General features: G+C 43.5%; 1 protein-coding gene across 1 annotated transcript in view; it reads right to left on the bottom strand.

The window, feature by feature from the left end:
- The window catches only part of MYCT1 (MYC target 1), a 40704-nt gene that overhangs the window by 15745 nt on the left and 795 nt on the right, over positions 1-24164 (bottom strand). The gene's annotated exons all lie outside the window — the stretch shown is intronic.

The raw sequence follows: 24164 nt of genomic DNA, 5'->3' as shown, positions 1-24164 counted from the left end.
AGAGCCATATTCCAGTCAGGTTTTCAGGATTTCCCCAATGAATATGCATTGAAAGCAGTGCATGCAAATAGATCTCATGCATATTCATTGGGGAAATCCTGAAAACCCAACTGGAATACGGCTCTCGAGGACCGGAGTTCCCTACCCCTGCTGTACAGGTAGCTTAGTGGCTCAGTAGCTCATACCATTAGCAAAGCCCCCACATTTAACATGACCTTACAGCTGAGATACATTTTAAATTTTCTTTGTTGAGGACGCAGATTTTGCTGCAAAACATGCATGTCGGTTACAGGTCTGAATGTCAATTTGGAGATAAATATAATTGCTATGATTTGTATCTTGGAAAAATATTTTTTAAAACAATATACAAGAAGAATTGATCTGATGAGGAAGATTAGCAGTGATAACTTGAGTAAATAAGAACATAAGAATTGTCGCTGCTGGGTCAGACTAGTGGTCCATCATGCCTAGCAGTCGGCTCACGCGGCGTCCCTTAGGTCAAAGACCAGTGCCCTAATTGAATCTAGCCTTAAATGCGTACGTTCTGGTTCAGCAGGAACTTGTTTAACTTTGTCTTGAATCCCTGGAGGGTGTTTTCCCCTATAACAGCCTCTAGAAGAGCGTTCCAGTTTTCTACCATTCTCTGGGTGAAGAAGAACTTCCTTATGTTTGTTTGTAATCTATCCCCTTTTAGCTTTAGAGAGTGCCCTCTTGTTCTCTCTACCTTGGAGAGGATGAACAACCTGTCTCTATCTACTAAGTCTTTTCCTTTCATTATCTTGAATGTTTTGATCATGTCCCCTCTCAGTCTCCTCTTTTCAAGGGAGAAGAGGCCCAGATTCGCTAATCTTTCACTGTATGGCAACTCCTCCAGTCCCTTAACCATTTTAGTTGCTCTTCTCTGGACCTTTTTGTGCAGTACCATGTCCTTCTTCATGTACGGCGACCAGTGCTGGATGCAGTATTCCAGGTGAGGACGTACCTTGGCCCAGTACAGCGGCATGATAATCTTTTCCGATCTGCTCGTGATCCCCTTCTTAATCATTCCTAGCATTCTGTTCACCCTTTTTGCTGCCGCCATTCATTGTGCGGATAGCTTTATTGACTTGTGAACCAGTACTCTCAAGTCTCTTTCCTGGGGGGTCTCTCTGAGTACCGCACCAGACATCCTGTATTTGTGTATAAGATTTTTGTTACCAACATGCATCACCTTACACTTATCCATGTTAAACCCCATTTGCCATGTCGCAGCCCATTTCTCGAGCATGTTTATGTCACGTTGCAGCATGTTTCTGAGTGCCGCTTCTGAAAACTGTTTCAAAACTGTTTCATCTGTTTAAGTTTAATCTTATTTTTAGAGATGATATTTCTGGCTTAACTTTGATGTATGTTAGATGCTCTTTGTAGCATTCAATGTTTAGAATTTAGAACTATAAAGCTTAAATGAAAAAAGGAAGATATAAAAGGACTGATTGCTATCACTTATCCAGACCTTAAAAAACCTTATCGGTCTACATATATCATTTTAATCATAGCAACACTAAAAAATATTGTAGTATGTAGATAGATAGGTAGATAGAGCTATACAGTATATAGATATAGACATATATCAGTGCCAAACACCAAATATTTATCATAAGTGAATTAACTTATCTTTACAGGGTTCTGCCATGGACCACGTTTCATAATTGCTTCTTCAGGAAGCCTCAAATGCCAAAATTGTTTAAAAGGCCTGGTTCTATAAATGGCACCTAACAAAACCTAACTTCTTGGTTATCAACCACTAGGCATCCTTTATAAAATCAAACCTAGCAGTGTATAGGCATCATTGGTGTCATAGAGGTGGGTGGCAGTATATTAGGTCAGGTTTTACGTGGCCTAATGTAAATAATAATAATAATAACAGTTTATATACCGCAGGACCGTGAAGTTCTATGCGGTTTGCAATGATTAAAAGGTGTTACAAATTGAGTAGAGTTAACAAAGTTAAAAGCTAGTGATTAACAGCTCTCAAAATCAGATATGGTGGAATAAGATTGTACAGATCAGTTACCTAAATACTTCAGGAACAGATATGTTTTTAGGTGTACTGGCATCTAACTCACAAGCCTATTGATGCCTCAGTTTACCACCTACTTTTCAAGTAGTCTGCGTTAGGAATCGGAGAGCACCTCGACTAAGTGTTTTGCGGATATCCACGCAGAGCCTTAATTATAATTTTTTTAAAAAAATGATTTTTAATGGGTTTTTAAAGGCATGCTCCATTACCACAAATGACAGAACAAAAAGCAAAGGAACAAAGCCCCATGATAAATAATCAAGCAATAAAGGAGTGGGGATGTAACTTGTACACATCAACCAGAGATAAAAATAAATGAGTATTTATTGAAAAGTTCGTAAAAAGAGTCTCTATTAAGTATTGATTTCAATCAGTGTTGCAGACTGAAAATGGTCTGTGTTTCGGCATTAAAGCCTGCCTCAGAGGTTCAGAGGAGTTTTGTTGTGACTTTTCAGTCCTCTAGGGTTTTTATGCTTTTGGTATTGTGTGCAAATTACTGAAAGAAGCAATTCATCCATAAAATAATACTGCCATCTACTGGATGTCTCTTGAACCCCTGAGGCAGGCTTTAACCCTTTCAGGACCATAAGGATCGTAGGCCAATTTTTGTGGTTTTGACGACATTTTTATGGTAAAAAGGGCTTGCAGATGCCAAAAAATTGATTTTTTTTGTGAAATATCATTATTTTTATTTAAAAAATCACACTTCTGGCTTATGGACAGTGTGGCAAGTGAATCTTCTCGTCAATCTGGCAACGACGCTAATGAATGAATGTCGGAACCAGTTTGTTTACATAAAGGCAGTATCATATGGAATCCGTACATATCAAATTTAGAACTGTAGACTATCCCAATTAAAATTTATAGGATTTTAAAGTTATGGGACAAATATGTCCCTTGGTCCTGAAAGGGCTACTGACGAAACACGGTCACTAAGACACATGGATTTTCCCTCTAGAGTTACTCATAATAATTCCCACCTTATTTTTTAGTGTCACTTATCTAGCGGCAAAATGTAGATAATTCACAGCACCATGTAGAGTTTTAAGAATCAACACTATACAGTTATAACACAATTTCCAGTCCAAATAATGTTCATTTTTATTTGAATTGTTTATAATTTTCTTACTGCAAATAAAATACAACTTCTAGTCCAATCACTTCCTTGAGTTTGAAGCTGAAGCTCCTTTCACATGATTTCACCATTTCTCCTTATGTCAAAATGAGGATGATCGAGCTATAGTTAAGGACTCACAGCAAAGAAAAAGCAAAGGAGGCATTAAAACAGAACACAAAAACATACAATGAGAAGCGCTGCAGTCTTTTGTTTTCCTCTCCGCTAAGGCCTAGATTCACTAACCATACTGATCCGTGAGTGATCAGATCTGTGGCTGGGCGACCGATTCGCAAGTCTGAATGCAAATTGACTTGATCAGAGGCACGCCCCACAGCGATTGCATGGATCGCTGTAGAGTGATCCTGATGCATGTGCAGACCATCTTCTTTGCCTGTAGATGGTCTGCACATGCACTTGCTCTCCTGACTTCCCTCTCGCTCCCTAAAAGGACTGACAGCACACTCCTCCAATCGGAGTTTGGCATTTGCCTGACTTCTCTTGCCCTTGACTAATGATAAACCCAGAAGATGGAGGAGCTGGAGGGAGAATATGGTAGGGGTCTCGGTTTTCGTTGTTTGTTATTTTTTTTTTTTTTAAAAAAAGCTTTATTATCGCGAGCCTGTGGTTTTTAACCCGCGGGTTTAAAGCGGGGCTCCTCAAAGCATATTCTGTTCTGTTCCGATCCACAAGCTCACGAATAACCGGCAGACCTTTGAAATCATGAGAGCAGGGTGGCAGAGAGCAGGACAGTTGGAAAGGACGTCCCCAGCAGTTGCTTCTTTTTTGATCGGCCAGCCTAGCCGGTGTTCCTGATTTTGTTTAGTGAATCGCTGCCTTCCTACTTTGCATGCCTTTTCCCCTCATTTGCATGCATTTATCGGATTGGATTGGAGGTTGATCGGCCACAAAGTTAGTGAATCGGGTCGGGGAAAAATTGGGTCAGTACATGATCACAAACACGATCGGTGAGCTTAGTGAATTGGGCCCTAAATGTATCTTGCAGAGGAAAGAGGAAGAAATTAGGCCTTTCATTGTCATCTAGAACTTCCTATGCATTTTCTTTCCATGGGGAATTTATCCTCATTCCCTTAACCATGGGAACTAGGAAGTTTTGGAGGAAATTTACCAACTAGGATAAAGGTTTACAAACAATGTAATGGCAGAACCACAGATATAATGCAAACTTTAAAAACAAAAGATTGGAGGTAGGTCAAAGGTGCAGCAGCCCTTCAAAACTAACTTTTGATGGGAATACTGAGCTACAAGGCTGTATGTAGCAAAAGAAGTGAAATCCAGAGAAAATAACAGCGTCCCCCAGATATCCAGTCAGTGGCAATCAGTGGGTTTAAAAAAAACCCAAAAAACAAAACACTGATCGTTGCTGGCTTAATTATGCCCTGGTACTAGGTGCCAGGCCACGTCTGGGAAATGGCACTGAATATAAGAGCATAATGCCAGGCAGCCTGGCCACCCAGAGTTTATGCAGGCCCAGCTGAATATCAGCTATAAATTTAAAAAATGGGGGAGGGGGGAGGGGGCAGAATCCACAGCAAATATATTCCTATGCAAACCAGCAGTAGATACATTATAACCCCAATTGTCTTGTTGTCAATTGAATGTTCTTCAGTAAATATTGTTAAATAAATATTCCTTACGGAGGAAAATGACCTCAGTGAAAGGACAGACCACAAAGCTAATAACTCAGTGGTATTACTGATCCACATCCAGTTTCAATCATAGGTCAATAAAACCTCCGATGTCCTTAAATATGTTATAAACTGAACAATAAACATCAGCATTTATCTTATCAGGCCAGGCTACATCTCTTTTGTTTCTTGTTTGTTTGTTTTTTTTAAAGTGCCCCAGTTCCCCCAATTCCCCCCCTCAACCCCACAGTCAAAACTCTTTCCCCCTCCCCCCCACCCATGTTTATTTGCCAGAGCATGTGGTAAAAGCAGTTAGCTTATCAGGGTTTAAAAAAAGGTTTGAATAATTTTCTAAAAGAAAAGTCCATAAGTCATTATTAAGATGGGCTTGGGAAAATCCACTGGCTTATTCCTAGGATAAGCAGCATAAAATCTGTTTTTGCACTTTGTGATCTTGCCAGGTACTTATGGTACTTGCTTCGGGCCGAGTCAGGGAGGTAGCAGGCACAAGCAGGCACCAGGAGAGAGCGTGGAGGAGGCTTAGGAGAGAGCGAGGAGGACACGAGGGAGGAACAGCAGGCGAAGGCAGGCAGAGTGGGGTAGCGGCGAGAGAAAGCTCCGCCCACCCCCCACGAGTCACCAGTAGCGTCGGAGCGCCCGGACTCCCCCTTAAAAGGAGGAGAACCGCGGCGCCAGGGCACTTGCTTCGGGCCGAGTCGGGGAGGTAGCAGGCACAAGCAGGCACCAGGAGAGAGCGTGGAGGAGGCTTAGGAGAGAGCGAGGAGGACACGAGGGAGGAACAGCAGGCGAAGGCAGGCAGAGTGGGGTAGCGGCGAGAGAAAGCTCCGCCCACCCCCCACGAGTCACCAGTAGCGTCGGAGCGCCCGGACTCCCCCTTAAAAGGAGGAGAACCGCGGTGCCAGGGCACTTGCTTCGGGCTGAGTTGGGGAGGTAGCAGGCACAAGCAGGCACCAGGAGAGAGCGTGGAGGAGGCTTAGGAGAGAGCGAGGAGGACACGAGGGAGGAACAGCAGGTGAAGGCAGGCAGAGTGGGGTAGCGGCAAGAGAAAGCTCCGCCCACCCCCCACGAGTCACCAGTAGCGTCGGAGCGCCTGGACTCCCCCTTAAAAGGGGGGGAGCCAACAGCGCGCAGCCGTTCGGCGCGCAGCGAAGGCGAGCAGCAAAGGCGCTCGCCTTAGCGAGAGCGCCTTTGCGAAGGAGCCTTGTGAAGGAGCCAGGCGCCCAGCAGCTACATCTAAACCACAACCTTTAGGTATTTTCTTCTCTTACTCATTCTCTTTCTCTTCTTTTTCAGGTAGCTGCACGCCAGGCACCACTTTTACACCTCACACACACTGAGAGACTAAAGAAAGGAGAAGAAGAAATGGAGGCAGCAGGCACCCAGCGGAGCTTCCCAGTCTACTGCACAGAGTGTCATATGTACGACTACCTCCCCTCCGGGAGGCAGGCGTACATATGCAGTCGGTGTCAGGAACTGGAAAGCCTGAAGAATGAGGTCGGGAGACTGCAGGTCAAGGTCCAGGAGCTGGAGGGGCTCCGTGCTTTAGAAGAACCGTGCTGGGCAACTGAGGACCCCACCAGAGACAGCCACATTGAGGAGCAAGTTAGGGAGCTCGAGAAATTCATCGAGGAGGCCTGCAGGATGGTGGGGGTACAGGATCACCAGCAAGTCGGACAGGACCCAACTGATGAAAGACAGAATTCACCAGATGGAGGACGGAATCCACCAGACGCCGGGGGAGAAGGACTTTGTGGAATACCCGAGCAGAGAGAGGAGGCCAAGACCCACCAGAACTCTGAGGGAGAAGTAGAGGACCACACCAAAGATACAGACTTAAGACCAAAAAGGAAATTGAAGAAGGGGAAATCTGCAGTCATAGTGGGTGACTCAATCCTGAGAGAAGTTGACAGTCACGTAGCAGGAGGGAGAGAGGACCGGCTAGTGACATGTCTCCCAGGGGCAAGAACGAAGGACATCACCGACAGAATCGAGAGGATCCTGGAAGGAGCGGAGACAGAGGAGACAGCGGTGATAATCCACGTTGGAACAAACGACGTCAGCAGAAGAAATTACAGCAGGACTACACTAACCGAGCAGTTCCAGACCCTGGGAAGGAAGTTGAAGCTGAGGACACGGAAGATAGCTTTCTCAGAGATCCTGCCAGTACCGAGGGCAGATGTAAGGAGGCAGACCGAGCTGCAAGCCATAAACGCATGGCTGAGGAGATGGTGCGAAGAGGAAGGCTTCCACTTTGTAAGGAACTGGTCAACTTTTTGTAGAACAAGCTCTACAGGAGGGACGGACTGCACCTGAGCATGACAGGAACAAGAATGCTGGCAAATAACGTCAAGAGCACAATAGACAAGGCTTTAAACTGAGGAGAGGGGGAAAGCTGACAGTCGATCTGGTGTCGACGCTTCGGGAAGGAATATCAAAGGAAGACACTGAAAGGGAAAAATGCAAAATAGGCCTCCAAGGCAAGCGGGAAAATTGTGAAAAAGAACTCAAAGACGAACTACAGGAGTTCAAGGAACAAGTGAAATTAGAGAGCGAAAAGAAGGAAAAACAGCAGGAACTAAAAGGACATGCAGAAAAGAGGAGGACAGCTGAGGACAAAGAAATCACACCATGGGAAGGGGACGAACAAAATGGGACTCAGGGGCTGGCACCCCAAGAAGGGGACGACAAGAGAATCAACCCACAAGAAAGAACAACAGGGAAAGTAAAAAACCAAAACTTAAATTGCTTGTACGCCAATGCAAGGAGTCTACGGACCAAAATGGGAGAGCTGGAAGTCATGGCCAACAAAGAGGACCTAGACATAATTGGAATCACAGAAACATGGTGGTCTGAGGACAACAAATGGGACGTAGTACTACCAGGTTATAAACTCTATAGGAAAGACAGGACATGTAAGAAGGGAGGAGGAATAGCGCTATACATAAAGGACTCCATTCACTCGACCAGGATGGATACGGCAACAAGGGCAGAAGGTTTGGAATCGCTATGGGTTAAGTTACCAGGAAGAAAGGGAGCCGACACAAAATTGGGACTTTATTATCGCCCACCTGGACAGCCAGAAACAAGTGACAATGACCTAGAAGCAGAATTGAGGCAGGAATGCAAAAGCGGAAGGGTGACGGTTATGGGAGACTTCAACCACCCTGGGATAGACTGGAGCATTGGACACTCCAGCAGCGCGAGGGAAACAAAGTTCCTGGAGGCTGTGAGGGATTGCTTCTTGGAGCAGCTGGTCCAGGAACCGACACGAGGAGATACCACTCTTGACCTAATCCTCAATGGTCTAGGGGGCCCCGCAAAGGAGGTGGTAGTAGTAGGGCCACTAGGAAACAGTGATCACAACATGATCCAGTACAAACTAGAAATGGGAACATCAAAAGTGAAGAGAACCACAGCGATGGCACTCAACTTCAGAAAAGGGAACTACGAAGCTATGAGGAAAATGGTGAGACATAAACTCAGAAACAGCCAACGGAAGATGGAGACCGTAGAGAAAGCCTGGTCCCTACTCAAGAACACGGTGCAAAACGCACAAAACATGTACATCCCCAGGTTTAGGAAAGGGCGCAAACAGAATCAAACAAAAACAAGGTGTGGATAACAAAGGAAGTGAAGAAGGCGATAAGCGACAAGAAATCATCATTCAGAAAATGGAAAAAGGACCAAACTGAGGAAAACCGGAAGGAACACAAAAAACACCAGAAAGAGTGCCACCGAGTGGTAAGAGAAGCAAAAAGAGAATACGAAGAGAAGCTGGCTGGGGAGGTGAGAAACTTCAAACCGTTCTTTAGGTACGTGAAGGGGAGGCAACCGGCAAGGGAGGAAGTGGGACCGTTGGATGATGGAACCAGAAAGGGAGTGGTAAGAGAGGAAAAAGAGGTAGCAGACAGGTTAAACAAGTTTTTCTCGTTGGTCTTCACAAGCGAGGACACATCCAATGTACCAGAACCTGAGGAGACTATAAGTGGGGATCTAGATGAAAAGCTGGAGCAAATAGAAGTAAGCCATGAGGACGTCCTACGACAGATAGATAGATTAAAAAGCGACAAATCACCGGGCCCGGATGGAATCCACCCAAGGGTACTAAAAGAACTGAGAAAGGAAATAGCGGAAACACTCCAGCAAATATGTAATCTATCATTGAAAACTGGGGAGATCCCGGAGGACTGGAAAATAGCAAATGTCACGCCTATCTTTAAGAAAGGATCAAGAGGAGACCCGGGAAACTACAGGCCGGTGAGCTTGACTTCGGTTCCGGGTAAGATGATGGAAGCACTTATTAAGGACAGCATCTGCGAGCACATGGAAAAAAATGGGCAGCTGAGGGAGAGCCAACATGGCTTCTGTAAGGGAAGGTCTTGCCTCACAAACTTACTACATTTCTTTGAGGGAATAAACAGCCAGATAGACAAAGGGAAACCCATAGACATAATTTACCTCGACTTCCAAAAAGCTTTTGACAAGGTACCCCATGAACGGCTACTTAGGAAGCTGTGGAACCACGGAGTGGAGGGGGATGTATACCGATGGATTAAACACTGGTTGGCGGGCAGAAAACAGAGGGTTGGAGTGAAGGGCCAATACTCAGACTGGCAACGGGTCACGAGCGGAGTTCCGCAGGGGTCGGTGTTGGGACCGCTCCTGTTCAATATATTTATAGACGATCTGGAGACAGGGACGAAATGTGAGGTTATCAAATTTGCAGATGACACCAAACTCTGCAGCAGGGTTAGAACCACGGAAGACTGTGAAAACCTGCAAAGGGACCTAACGAAGCTGGAAGAGTGGGCCAAAAAGTGGCAGATGCAATTTAATATAGAGAAATGCAAGGTCATGCATGTTGGGAAAAAGAACCCGATGTTCAGCTATACAATGGGGGGAACATTGCTAGATGTAAGTACCCTTGAAAGAGACCTGGGTGTGCTGGTGGATACAACAATGAAAGCATCAGCACAATGCGCGACAGCCTCAAAGAAAGCAAACAGAATGCTGGGTATCATCAAGAAGGGTATCACGACCAGGACAAAGGAAGTCATCATGCCACTGTACCGTGCAATGGTGCGCCCGCATCTGGAGTACTGTGTCCAGTATTGGTCGCCGTACCTCAAGAAGGACATAGCATTGCTTGAGGGGGTCCAGAGAAGAGCGACGAAAATGGTAAGAGGTATGGAAAACCTTTCATATGCCGACAGGCTAGAACAGCTGGGGCTGTTATCCCTGGAAAAGAGGAGACTTAGAGGAGACATGATACAAACTTTCAAGATCCTGAAAGGCATAGATAAGGTAGACAGGGACAGATTCTTCAGACTGTGGGGAACAACAAGTACAAGGGGGCACTCGGAGAAACTGAAAGGGGATAGGTTTAGAACCAATGCCAGGAAGTTCTTCTTCACCCAGAGAGTGGTGGACACATGGAACGCACTCCTGGAGGTTGTGGTGGGGCAGAAGACACTACAGGGATTCAAAGAAGGTTTGGATAAATTCTTGAAGGAAAAGGGGATTGAAGGATACAGATAGAAGTAAGGATAGGATTTTTTTAGGGCAGGGAACACTTGACAGGTCATGGACCTGATGGGCCGCCGCGGGTGCGGACCGCTGGGTGCGATGGACCTCTGGTCTGATCCCGGTGGAGGCAACTTCTTATGTTCTTATGTTCTTATGACCTGGATTGGCCACTGTTGGGAACAGGATACTGAGCTTAATGGACCTGCAGTCTGTCCCAGCTGGCAACGCTTATATTCCTTTGCTATAGCAATATGAATCATATTGTCTGAGTGGAAGGATAATACTGCTTTGTCCATGAATGCTTGGTGAAATATACATCTCATTAGAAAATAAGAGCAAAGTGCTGCCATTAAAAGGCAGAGCTTCTTAATATTTAGAAAAACTTTGGCTCCTTTAAATTTTGTATTCTCAAAATACTAAAGTGAGATTTTGAATGAAATCTCAGCTTATTTGTAATATGGGACAATATAATGGGTTTATATAACCCTGGGTTGTTGGAAGATTTTATTGTTTATGGGATTTTTTTTTAAATAAAAAGATAAAATTAACAGCACCTGCTGACATAAAAACATATTCTTAAATATAGTACACATGGGAATGGACATATATGTACCATTTACATGCAGCAGGAACACCTATTTCTCAAAAACAAACTCCTATGATTGATACTATGTTTGCAATTGCTCTCATGCATATTCTCAAAAACTGGAAATCAGCTTCTCTCTTAGATTACACTTTCTGCTGGAACTCGTTATGTCTTTATAACAAACACGAATGATATGCGGCTGAAAAATTACGTATTTCCAGAATTTCTTCTCATATTTCTAGTAACAAGTCGCCATGGAAATTTTTTGACCAGTTTATGCAATCTAATAGATGACCACTCCAAATATCTATTTATCTGTCTATTTTCTGTTTTTCTTTATTCCCCTTTTTCCCCTATATATCTTAGTTTAGCCTGTGCATATCCATGTTTGAAACTATGATATCCGATGCAACAGCGTACAGATAAATGTGGTTCAGTTAATTGTCTTCTGGTTTCTCTTATAATTGTATTCATTGTATATTATTCTATTTTCCTTTTTGTTTGTATTAAAAAATTTCAATAAACATTTTGAACTCAATTAAAGGAAAACCTACTTTTTGGAGATGAACAGGAATGTAGACGTAGACGGCCTTGAATACACGACAAAGAGAAGAAATTTAAGATAAGTGAGCTGAGATGAGCTAATTATACTTAGATAAGTACTCTCCACTGTTTTGATTGCTGTGCCTTAGGACAAACTGTTACTGAACATGAAACTGATTATTCCATGAGCTAAACCCATTGCATGAAGTGGTGAGATTGTATAATAGGGTTAAATCCCCCCCCCCCTTTTCACAAAACCATAGCACGGTTTTTAGTGCTAGCCATGGCAGTAACATCTCTGATGCTCATAGGAATTCTATGGCGGGCATTCCTCCTGCAGATTTTTCATCAGAGATACAAGGGGGCTGTGTGTGGATGTCAGGCTCGGGGTAGGGGGGTCTCTTCTTGGAGGGGTACTGGGAGGGATCAGTTGGTGGGTGGGAGGAAGGGAGAGAGAGAGAGGAATCGGGGATCTCCCTGCCATCAGTTGATCACAGCAGGGAAATTTCCGATCAACTGAGCCAGCAGAACTCCCTAAAACTGTGGTTATGGGGAGTCCTGCCAGCTTATCTGATCGGGGATTCCTTTGCTGCAATCAGCTGATGGCAGGCTGTGGAGGGGATTCCCCAGCAAATAGGCACCAGGTATGTACACATGCATGCATAAAAATCCAATTTTAGATTCTCTATTATCCTCTACCTCTTTGAAACACTTCTAAGCACATAACTGTTTTCTGCAGAACAGATTTATCGCAAAGAAAACTATCCAAAATGAGCAGGATCCAAAAATACATTGCGACCAGACACACAGAAACCTAAGGGAAAAAGTGACTCAACCTTGGGCTTCAACTGCAGGAACTGCTTTCTACGACGCTGAGTTGGTCTGACCACATCAGGAAATGTAGTAATCAGTTGACTACAGAAAGGCGTTTGCGTTTTAGTGTTTAAAATAGATTCCTCTCGGCCTCAGTGTGAAAGGTTATCAATAAAGTAGTAAGCTTAGAAGTAAACTTTTGAGATAGCTTTGCTATTTTGAGGTTTTTATAACTACCTGGAGAAACAATATAGGGCTCCTTTTCTTAAGCTGCGTTAGGGCTTTAATGTGCGGAATCGCGCACACTACAATGCTGTGCGCGCTAGATGCTAACGCCGGCATTGAGCTGGCGTTAGTTCTAGCCATGTAGCGTGGGGTTAACGCGCACTAATCTGCGTGTGCTAAAAACGCTAGCGCACCTTTAGTAAAAGGAGCTCATAATCTCCATTCCCCCCCCCCCCCCCAGTCCTTAATAATTCTGGCCCCTCTTTGAATATATAAAATATTATCAATGGCCAGCTCCAGACTCTGTCCCTTCTACTTTGCTGTGCCGTCTGCCTGGAACAAACTACCTGACTCGGTACATCAAGCTCTGTCTCTGGCAATAGTCAAATCCAGACTCAAAGCCTACTTCTTTGAGGACGCTTTCAATTCCCAACGCCAACCCACTTTCAAGCGCCAATAAGAGCATAAAATCACGAGAATAGCCTTACTGTCTTTAACTTTAGTCCGAAGCATCACGAACAGAATGTTGAAACTGTGAGACCACCTGCTTATTTAATATTTTATGTATGTATGGTTATAGGCAAACTATAAATCTTTTAAGTTCAAACAATTTTTATTGATGCAAACAACAACAAATACAACATTAAAACTTGTATAACAATGATGATGCATCAAATATAATAATATGATGAACATATTGATGTGGTCAATATTACATACAACACCAAGGTGCTTAGTATAATAATGACCTTATAAGGCACTGTTTAAAGTCTTATTCCTGGAATTGTCACCATATAGCATAAATCCAATATCAAATTCCAAGCTTCCAACCTTTAGAATATTCTTTCTATGTTATTCCTTTAAGGAGTAACATAGGAAGAATATTCTAAAGGTTGGAAGCTTAGTATAATAATGAGGCATCGAGTAAAATACATCCCATATAAACCTAGAAAATACCTTCATCCCCCCACTCAATCTATGTATGACTACATGTTTTAAATCATTTAATACTCTCTACCTTCCCTCCCCAAACCCTCCCCTTCCCCTTCCAATGGTACCCCTTCCCCCCCGTTTTACAAAATTCTATGAGCATCGGAGCTGTTACCGCCATGGCTGGCACTACAAACCACACTACGGTTTTGTAAAAGAGGGGTATGTGTGTAAATAAATAAAATATCCTATAATATGGGGCCCTTTTACTAAGCTGCAGTAGAAAAGCGATATTAGCGCACCTTTATATAGGTCTTTCCCACGCTCTAAGGCCTTTTTTTTTTTTTTTTTTTTTTACAGCAGTAGAATGTCTGATTTTACCATTATTTAAATTAATAATGTTGCCATTAGCACAAATCCATGAAAGAAAATTAGCGCGTGAGCCCTTACTGACACCTAGGGCTCCTTTTACTAAAGTGCGTTAACGTTTTTTAGTGCACGCATAAGATTAATGCGCGCTAGCCGAAAAATTACCGCCTGCTTAAAAGGAGGCAGTTGTGGCTAGCGGGCGCGGCAGTTTAGCGCACGCTATTCTGCGTGTTGAGGCCCTAATGCACCTTTGTAAAAAGAGCCCCTAGTTAGTAGGTGGTAAGGGCTCAAGTGGTAATCCTTCACATTAGTGTACGGTAATGTAGCCTTGGTGATTAGTGCAGAAATCTCCATTCTCTTCCCCTTGATTCGCCCCATCCACAATAAAAATGTTTAAAAAGTTTTAACATGCTTTAGGTGAACATATTCAGAACTTACTACAGAATGCGATAAACACTTTTAAGCTGAAGTAAGCGTACACAAGTGCTTATTTAAAAGGCACCTGTGCTTGTCCTGAGAAGCTGCTCCATTATCTGACACTAATCTGGATTCAATTTCTACTGCTGTAGGTAAAGAAGCTTTAAAAGGGCTACTGTCTCCCAAAGATGTCCCGCTCATTTCAACATTAGATCCAGGAGAGGACAAATGGCATCTTCTACAAGATACAAAAAAGTTCCCAGACTGAAGAGGAGGAGTGTATTCCTCCAAGGTTAAAGAAGCCTCATGAATATCCAGTCTTTAAAAAAAAAAAAATACCGATTGCCACAGACTTGATATTTGCATCCCCCCTATTTTTTTCACAAAAGCATAGCATGGATTTTAGCACCAGTCGTGGCGGTAACAGCTCTGACGCAAATAGGAATTCTCTGAGCGTCGGAACTGTTACCACAGTGGCCGGCGCTAAAAACCGCGCTATGCTTTTTTAAAAGGGGAAGTTAGTTGTTCTCGTTTCAGATTAACAAAAAAATTGATTTAATTACTTCTCAATGCATCCAACCAGTTCTGTCTAATTTATCCCTCCCCCTCCCAATTAGTGAATCAGTCTATAGAACAGGGGTGTCAAAGTCCTTCCTCAAGGGCCGCAATCCAGTTGTATTTTCAGGATTTCCCCAATGAATATGCATGAGATCTATTAGCATACAATGAAAGCAGTGCATGCAAATAGATCTCATGCATATTCATTGGGGAAATCCTGAAAACCCGACTGGATTGCGGCTCCTGAGCAGGGACTTTGACATCCCTGCTATAAAAGAAGATTGAGCAGTGGTATGGAAGTTGGAGTAGGAGTGGTCAGACTAAACTAAACTAAAACTTAATTTTATAGACTGGGTCTTCAACCAAAAGGTGCTCGACTCGTGCACTTGGTTTTCTGTATCTTACTATTAAAATAATAAAACTTGTTGAACTGAAAAAAAAGGTGCTTGACTTGGTTTACAATAATGTAAATATAGTATACTAGTCTTTAACCCCGTTACATTAACGGGTGCTAGAATAGATGTATGTGTGTGTCTTTCTTTCTTTCTATCTCTCTCTTTCCTCGGCTGTCCACCACCACCCTTTGCCTTCTCCCCCTGTCCAGCAGTAGCCCTTCTCCCTTCCTTTTACCTCCCCCATGTCCAGCAGCACCCCTTCCCTGCTCCCCCAGTCCAGCAGCAGCCCTTCTCCCTTCATTTTACCTCCCCCCTGTCCAGCAGCACCTCTTCCCTGCTCCCTCTGTCCATCAATACCTGTCCAGCAGCACCCCTTCACTGCTCCCCCTGTCCAGTAGTACCCCTTCTCCTTTCCCTGCTCCTCCTGTCCAGCATCTGCTAGCCCGGGTAGCCTCAAGGATTTTGCTAGGCCAGCCCACCTTGCATTATCGAAGTGGGCTGGCCTAGCATATGCCCCGCGGCTGCAAGATGAAACCACAGCTGGCTGCATTTGCTGGTCCGGGGGTGAGAAGAGGCGTCCCAGCAGCAGCAGAGCAGGAAGTCATCTGGCATCAGAGATCGTGGCAAAAGGCAGGCAGTGCGCATGTGTGGCATGGAAGCACACATCACGGCGGCAGGGATCACGGCATCATAAGTGCGCATGTGCGCTTAGGGTTTTATTATAGAGGATAAATTCAGAAGACAAGGACAGTGAGTTCAAACAATGTTATTGGCTGCTTCCATTTGAGCTAGAGAAAACAAAAGCCCCTATAGCAAAGGAAAGAAAAAAACAACAACAAAAAAAAGCTCATGAGAAAAACTTGAGCACACTCTGCTCTAGTGGAATTTAACTTGCCCTAAGCATGCACTAATGCTTTTCACTGCTTGGGAAGTTCAGATATTTTGCACCATACTCTGGCCTTTTAAATAGCAAATCATCTTTCTCCACTTTAAAAACCAACCAACCAAACAACTTTTAACCACATTACAATTGCTTTTGTGATTACAGCCCCAGAACTTTTAGCTCAATGAGAATAATTATACCACTTTCCATTCTGGCAAACACCACTGCAACTTACCAAATCATCCACAAACATTGTGGAATGTGTCTCCCAGTTCTAAATATTCAAATGAACTATTCCACTCTTGGATTTCGGATCCAATCCAATCACTCCCCTGTTTTCCTTCTTTTTTGAGGGGGGGGTGGAGTTTGTTTTATTCAATGAATTGAAAATACCTGTAGCTATTCACTACAGAGGGAACCCAGGCCTCCAATTAGCCTGTAGTTTACAGAGACTGGCACAAAATCTCAACATTAAGAAGTATTTTTCCTACTAAGAATACAGAAAACATCCGTGTATATAAAAGCAAAGCCTACTTTGAATAGCAGAAGGAAGTGATGAGAGAAAACTATATCCTATTGAAAACAAATTCAGATTAGTTTCCACAAGTATTGGATGACCTTAGGAAAGGCCCTTTTCTGAGCTGTTCAAACCATTTGGTCATATCTATATGTTAGAGAGTCATCTGCCGTGACCTCTTTGAAAAAACCCAGAATATGAATAATTAACATTTTCTCTGCCTTTCAGTGTGCTTTGTGTTTTTTTTTTAAATTTTATTGTTGGTAGATCATTTTGACTTAGTCATTATAAAAGTAGCTCGCAAGCCCATAAAGTGTGGGCACCCCTGTGTTAGACCCTTGTACACCTCCTTTGGAAAGGCACACTTCAGAGCCTATAATGTGCATTTAACTTTTTCAGAATAGAAATGGCTATAAACAATCAGGTTGATATTTCTTTTTAGCAAGTTTTCTGTTGTTCATGCAAAGCCTTTATAGTTGACACAGTATATAAACATGTGTGCTCAGTTGTATACATATTATACAGCATAGAAAACTCTTATCAGTACATTTGTAAATACAAGCAGTCCTCGGGTTAAGAACAGATTCCGTTCTTTAGACCATTCTTAAGTTGAATTTGTATATAACTCTGATCCTAGTATCCTTCCCACCTTCTCTGCCTCCTTGAGGCCCCTCTTGCATCCCTTTCCATCCATCCCACTGTTCTCTCTCCACCACCATATTGAACATTACTCCCTCTCATCTCTCTCTTCCTCATGCATCTCTACCACACTCCTCTCCCACCACCATGTCCAATAATTCTCTCTCCTCCATATGCCCAACAATTCTCCTCTTTCTTCATCTCCCCATGTGAACCATCTCTCTCCCTCTCACTCAGACATGTAATTCTCCCTTTCTATTCCCTCCCCCACCTCAGCATTTCTTTCCCTCACTCTCTCCATTCTTCTGGCTCATACTCCCCTCCCTCCCTCCATTCTGTGACCCAAGTTCATGCCCCTTCCCTCCATCCTTTATCCAAAGTTTGTTCTCCCTCCCTCCTGAGTCCCAATGTGCCGCTCTCTCTCCCTTCCTCCATTCTGTGCCCCAAGTATGTGCCTCCCTCTGGTGGGTTTTTACCTTCTTCTAGCTGGCTTCCATCTCCTTCCAGCTGCAGTAATTTCTCTGCACAAAGCCATGGGATCCTATGCAAGTCTCACAGCTGAGTCAGAAGCCTTCCCTCTGACATGGGAGAAATCTCCTCCCATGTCAGAGGAAAGGCTTCCGGCTCAGCTGCGGGATGTGGATAGGGGCCACTGCCCTTGGCTTTGTGCAGAGAAATGACTGTGGCTGGAAGGAGGAGGGAGCCATCCAGAAGGTAAACACCCACTGGAGGGAGGCACATACTTAGGGCACAGAACCGAGGGAGGAAGATAGAGGGCACGTTGGGACTCATGAAGGAGAGAGAGGGGTGTGTTGGAAGAATGCATTGGGACACTGAACATAGAACAGGACCCCCATTCGTAAGTACGAGTCCGACCTAAGTTGGATGTTCGTAAAACGGGGATTGCCTGTAAAGACTATTTTCCAGAGCTTAGATGTGTACTATGTATAGGAAATGGGATGGATTTAATCTAGTCCTTGTTGTAGTTACAATCAAAGCAGTTTACATATTATATACAGGTACTTATTTTGTACCTGAGGCAAGGGAGGGTTAAGTGACTTCCTCAGAGTCACAAGGTACTGCAGTTGAATTGAATCCAGCTCTTCAAGTTCTCAAGCTGCTGTATTAAGCATTAGGCTAATCCTACAGTACCCTCTTAACCCTTTCAGGACCATAAGGATCGTAGGCCAATTTTTGTGGTTTTGATGACATTTTTATGGTAAAAAGGGCTTGCAGATGCCAAAAAATTGATTTTTTTTTGTGAAATATCATTATTTTTATTTAAAAAATCACACTTCTGGCTTATGGACAGTGTGGCAAGTGAATCTTCTCGTCAATCTGGCAACGACGCTAATGAATGAATGTCGGAACCAGTTTGTTTACATAAAGGCAGTATCATATGGAATCCGTACATATCAAATTTAGAACTGTAGACTATCCCAATCAAAATTTATAGGATTTTAAAGTTATGGGACAAATATGTCCCTTGGTCCTGAAAGGGTTAAGCCACTGTTCTATTAAAAAAGAAGTAGATACCTACTAGGTATCTTTTGGGTATCTAAACACAGAGACTTAGAAACAGGATGGCAGATAAAGGCCAAATGGCCCATGCTGTCCATCCATCCGCAGCATCCACTATCTTCTCCTCTCCCTAAGAGATCCCATGTGCCTATACATGCTGTCTTGAACTCAGACAGTCATTATCTCCACCACCTCTACTGGGGATGCAAGTCTCTTTCAACTGAGAGGAAGCTCTGGAATGAGGGGGGTGGGGGGGCATAGAATGAAGGTGAAAAGGGACAGATTCAGAAATATCTTAGAAAGGAAGGTGAATGCTTGTAATGGCCTCCTGGTAGAGATGAAGATTGTATCTGAATTCAAGATACCTTGGGACAAGTACGTTGGATCTCGAAGGGAGAGAATGGGATAGTTTGGGCAGACTAGATAGGCCATATGATCTTTTTCCACCTTAATTTTTCTGTTTTTCTGTTAAATCTAACAGTTGCATTTTAGATGGTATGTAGACATTCCAGGATCAGTGTTTTCAAATCATTAATGAATTATAATGGTCTAATTGACTCATTACTTGTAATTCTTGTTTGCCTAGTAAATATAGGACAAGTCACTTTACAGTAGTATATTTTTATAGTTTGCAGGGATGTCAAGATCAGGACCAGCGAAAACTAGGAGACTGGTTTGGCACTTTAATCCACTCTCTTAGTACCCTTCTTTCATTCAATAAGTAAGCCCATCCAGATTTTAGTTCTGAACTCCATAGTTTACTTAAATTTGTTTGTTTCAAACAAAAAAGAACAAATGCTTTAAAACAACTAGATTCATTCGTTGCATCACTCCAGATACAAGTTGCAAACTTAACAGTAACACAGTCTCTTGCTGGTTTCCCTTAGGAATACTCTGTCTTAAGGAATCCCCCTGTGGGAGGGGGGAAATGTCACTTAGGGTATCATGTACCCTTGGACCAATCCTATGTATGGTCTTGACCAAATGACTTTACAGTGGTACCTTGGAATACGAACTTAATCCGTTCCAGAACCCCGTTCGAGTTCCAAAATGTTTGAGTTCCAAGACAATTTTCCCATTGAAAAGAATAGAAACTAGATTAATCCGTTCCTTGGTCCCACAAACTCTGCAAGATTGGGCCTACCTGGCAGAAACAGCAAGATCAGGACCCCCAGCAACAGAGGCAGCAAGATCGGGATCCCCAGCAGCAGAGGCAGCAAGATCGGGACCCCCAGCAGCAGAGGCAGCAAGATCGGGATCCCCAGCGGCAAGACAGCAAGATCGGCAACAGCAGCCGCAAGTGGTGTTCTGCCCTAAGCTTCCCTCCCAGGCGGAAACAGGAAGCTGCGCAGAGGGGAAGCTTTGGGCAGAGCACTGCTTGCAGTTCGGATTCCAAAGCAGCATTTGGATTCCGGGGCAAAAATGGAGAAAAAAAAAAGTTCAGATTCCAAATCGTTCGAGTTCTGGGGCGTTCGGATTCCAAGGTACCACTGTATTTCCAGAATAAGGACTAAGAAAAATTGCCAAAGAAACTTGTGTTTTCTGCAGTTTGAAACTGGAAAGGATAACTTTAGAAAATGAATACCCAACAGCAATGGTCAGTAAAGAGTTAAAGATTTCTAATTCTTATCCATGATGATATAGTATCACCTGCAAAGCAGAAAAGTCTAAATCCAGTGAATTTGATTGGATTTATTAACTTTATAGACAGCCACTTATCACGGTTTTGAAGCAGTTTCTAACAAACATTACAGTACTGCGATTTCTGTTATTGTTTTTGTCTTGGCTGCCTTACCAATAAAAATTGTTAAAAAAACAACAACAACAATAAATTATAATACAATTACAGCTCTACAAAAAAAAAACCCCAACAACAAAAAAACCCTCTTCAGATAGTTAGGTTTTCACAACATCCACTAAGAAGTATATTAGCACACTGTGAAGTAAGTGGATGAAAATATTTTAGGCACATTCATTTTGGTTATCTGGATAATCCAACTAACAGATTCTCAGAGGACACTTTCTGAAGGACTGTCAGTCCAAAATAATTTAGGGAAGTGATAACAACCTCCAGTCTTCTAGTGTCACAAACTGGTATGTGATCTCCAAAGTAAATATTCATGAGATATACTCATATACAATTACTTCAAAAAGCCAGGCTAATGACATAGCATGGCTGAAATTTGCTGCGTGAGTTCCTCCCCACCCCTTCCTCATGGGTTTCTGAACATTGTCTTCACAACACCCTTGACCCCAGTCAGCCCAGGGAGAGGATGACCCCGAACCACCAGACTGGCCTCAAAATATGGTAAACTAGTTTTTTAGCCTGTTGCATTAACGGGTGCTAGAATAGATGTGTAGACTTAGGCATTTCTTTCTTTCTGTATGTCTGTCTTTATTTCTGTCTCTCTCCCTTCCTTTTACCTTTATTTCTGTCTCTCTCCCTTCCTTTTACCTCCCCCCTGTCCATCAGCACCCCATTCCCTGCGCCCCCTGTCCTGCAGTAGTTGTTCTCCCTTCATTTTACCTCCCCCCATCCATCAGCACCCCTTCCCTGCTCCCCCTGTCCAGCAGCACCTCTTCTCCCTTCCCTGTTCCCCCTGTCCAGCATCCGCTAGGCCGGGCAGCCTCGGGGCTTTTGCTAGGCCGGCTCGGATCACATTATCGAAGTGGGCCTTCCTAGCAAATGGCCCGCGGCTGCTTGTTGAAACTGCAGCTGCTGCCGCTGCTGGTCCAGGGGCGAGAAGAAGAGGCGTCCCGGCAGCGGCAGCTAGTCAGAAGGCAGGAAGTGAATCGGCATTGGAGATTGGGGCAGGAAATCAGCTGAGGCCAGCGTCAGAGATCAGGGCAGGAAATCAGCTGAGGCAGGTACCATGCATGCACAGGCACGGTGCCACGGATCACAGACCTACCGAGTTTGAAGTGTGTATGTGCGCTAAGGGTTTTATTATAGCAGATGACAATTTGAAGCTTAGCATCTGAAAACCATGAGGTTTTCACTCCTGCAATAAAATAAAATCAATTCATGAAATCAGTACTGGGACCAAGCTATACAGTACTCCTTGTTTTAAGCAGATTGTCAATATTTTTGGTGGAATTTTTTTTAATCTATACTCATTTTATCACAAGCCACAAAAATATATTGCGAACAGCTTACATGACCCCCACCAATAGTTACATCACATCTTTTGTAACAGTCAGATGTGTCTCTTCAAATATTATCAAAGCATCGCCATATTCTATAGCAGTGTCTCACAAACTTTTTGGCACCACGGCACAGTAAATCCGGTGCCACAGCTGGAAGGCACCCAGAAGTGTGCAGACATCAAAGTGGTGATGTCACGTGCATGCGTGTTGTTATCACATCGACAATCACGCATGCGTGGAGGCCCTTTGGCTGCGACCCTGAACCTGTCACTTTCCCGGTGGGGGATTCTGGAAGAGGGGAGGTGTAGGGAGAGGAGGAAATACGCCAGCAAGGAGGAGAGTTGTCAGTGCCGGCTGACTGCCTACAGGATAGGCACTTCCAGAGGAAGGCTACTAAAATGGTGCATGGTCTTTGTCATAAGGCTTATGGGGACAGACTTAAAGATCTCAATCTGTATACTTTGGAGGAAAGGTGGGAGAGGGGAGATATGATAGAGATGTTTAAATACCTACGTGATGTAAATGTGCATGAGTCGAGTCTCTTTCATTTGAAAGGAAGCTCTGGAATGAGAGGGCATAGGATGAAGTTAAGAGGTGATAGGCTCCGGAGTAATCGGAGGAAATACTTTTTTTATGGAAAGGGTGGTAGATGTGTGGCACAGTGTCCCAGAAGAGGTGGTGGAAACATAGACTGTGTCTGAATTCAAGAAAGCCTGGGATAGGCATGTGGGTCTCTTAGAGAGAGGAAGAGATAATGGTTACTGCTGCTGGGCAGACAGTATGGACCATTTGGCCTTTATCTGTCATCATGTTTCTATTTTTCTTCCTCAATCACCCCCTTCAGAATGTTGTGCATATACAGTATGTTTACCCATATATCGGAAAGGCCAGTCTGTACATACAGAACTGCTTTGCCCATAGAAATGCCTTTGAAAATTAATCTTTACTATGGGACTCATTTGCTAAAGCTTAGCGCACTATGGCCTGGCTTCCGTGAGTAAGACTGTGCGTCTCATTAGAAGCTAAGCAGGGTTAGGCCTGGCTAGTACCTGGATGGGAGAACATCTGTGAATACCAAGCTGCGGGGCAGCAACAACACAGTAGAGGCACATGGGAGAAGGCAATGGCAAACCACTTCTGTTCTCTGCTGTAAAACACCACAGGGGAGATGCTCAACATGTAGGGAGATAGTCTTGTGTTCCCCTGAGCGAGGGGAGCATATGTCTGAAATTTCACTTAGGGTGTCATGTACCCTTGGACCATCCCTGTGTATGGTCTTGGCCAAATTACTTTATTTCCTTTGTGCTTCTAGTTGTCCAGAATAAGGACTAAGAAAAATTACCAAAGCAACTTGTGTATTCTGCAGTTTGAAACCGGAAAGGATAACTTTGGAAAATGGCATGAGTCAGTGGCATAATCCATTTATCTAGTGTGCATTAATGGACACTGCTAAATTCTGCAACTCCTATTTTATGCCTATGGGCCAGGTGGCACTAGGTGTAGGCTAATGTCTGTTAGCACATGCAAAGCTTTAGTACAAGGGTCCTTATGGTTGATGTAAATCATTTGCATTTTCAGGTTTCACTTAACACCTGTGTTCCTGCCTTTTCTAATGCCAAGTTGGCTTTCAAAGCACTGCAAATAATGTAAAAAGTCATTGAAAAGGGCAAAATGTCTTAAAATGTCCATTTGATCATTAATTAGGTTTTCCAGAGTTAAAACCAAAAGGGGGCAATAAAATGAAGAAAAGTATGTTGAATAAAACCTACACTGAGCTGGGTGTATGAAACTGAGAAAGTAGACACGGTTAAATGGACTGCAGTATCCTAGCAGAAAGTTAGCAGCAGATGGAACAGAATCTGCATTTCACCCATCAGTGGTCAGAAACGTGATTAGCTTTAGACAGATTCTCGTTCCTAAAATTTCAAAACGGCACAATATTTGCTTGTATTTACTTAGGACAAGGCATAAAACTTGCTACCCACTTAAATGACAATAAATATGAGGGTTGATTCATAAGACGTAGGAACTATTTTTTTTCTCTCAAAAATGCACCAATACTGGAAATCTAGAATATATGTTTGAAAGTCTGTGACATGTACTTCTTAATGCTGCCACCAGATGAGAGATGAGTGCAGCGGTCTCTGGTAGGGGATAAGCAAAATACAAGACATTTGAAATCATCGCTTTATTAACAAACAAGTAATCACAAAGCCAAGCACGCAATCAGCTTGAGAGTCAGTAGGTTTAAC

This window comes from Geotrypetes seraphini, chromosome 3 (genome assembly GCF_902459505.1).
Source record: "Geotrypetes seraphini chromosome 3, aGeoSer1.1, whole genome shotgun sequence".
Taxonomy (NCBI): domain Eukaryota; kingdom Metazoa; phylum Chordata; class Amphibia; order Gymnophiona; family Dermophiidae; genus Geotrypetes; species Geotrypetes seraphini.
Note: the sequence above shows the minus strand (reverse complement) of the source record. Positions and strands in the feature narration are given on the sequence as shown.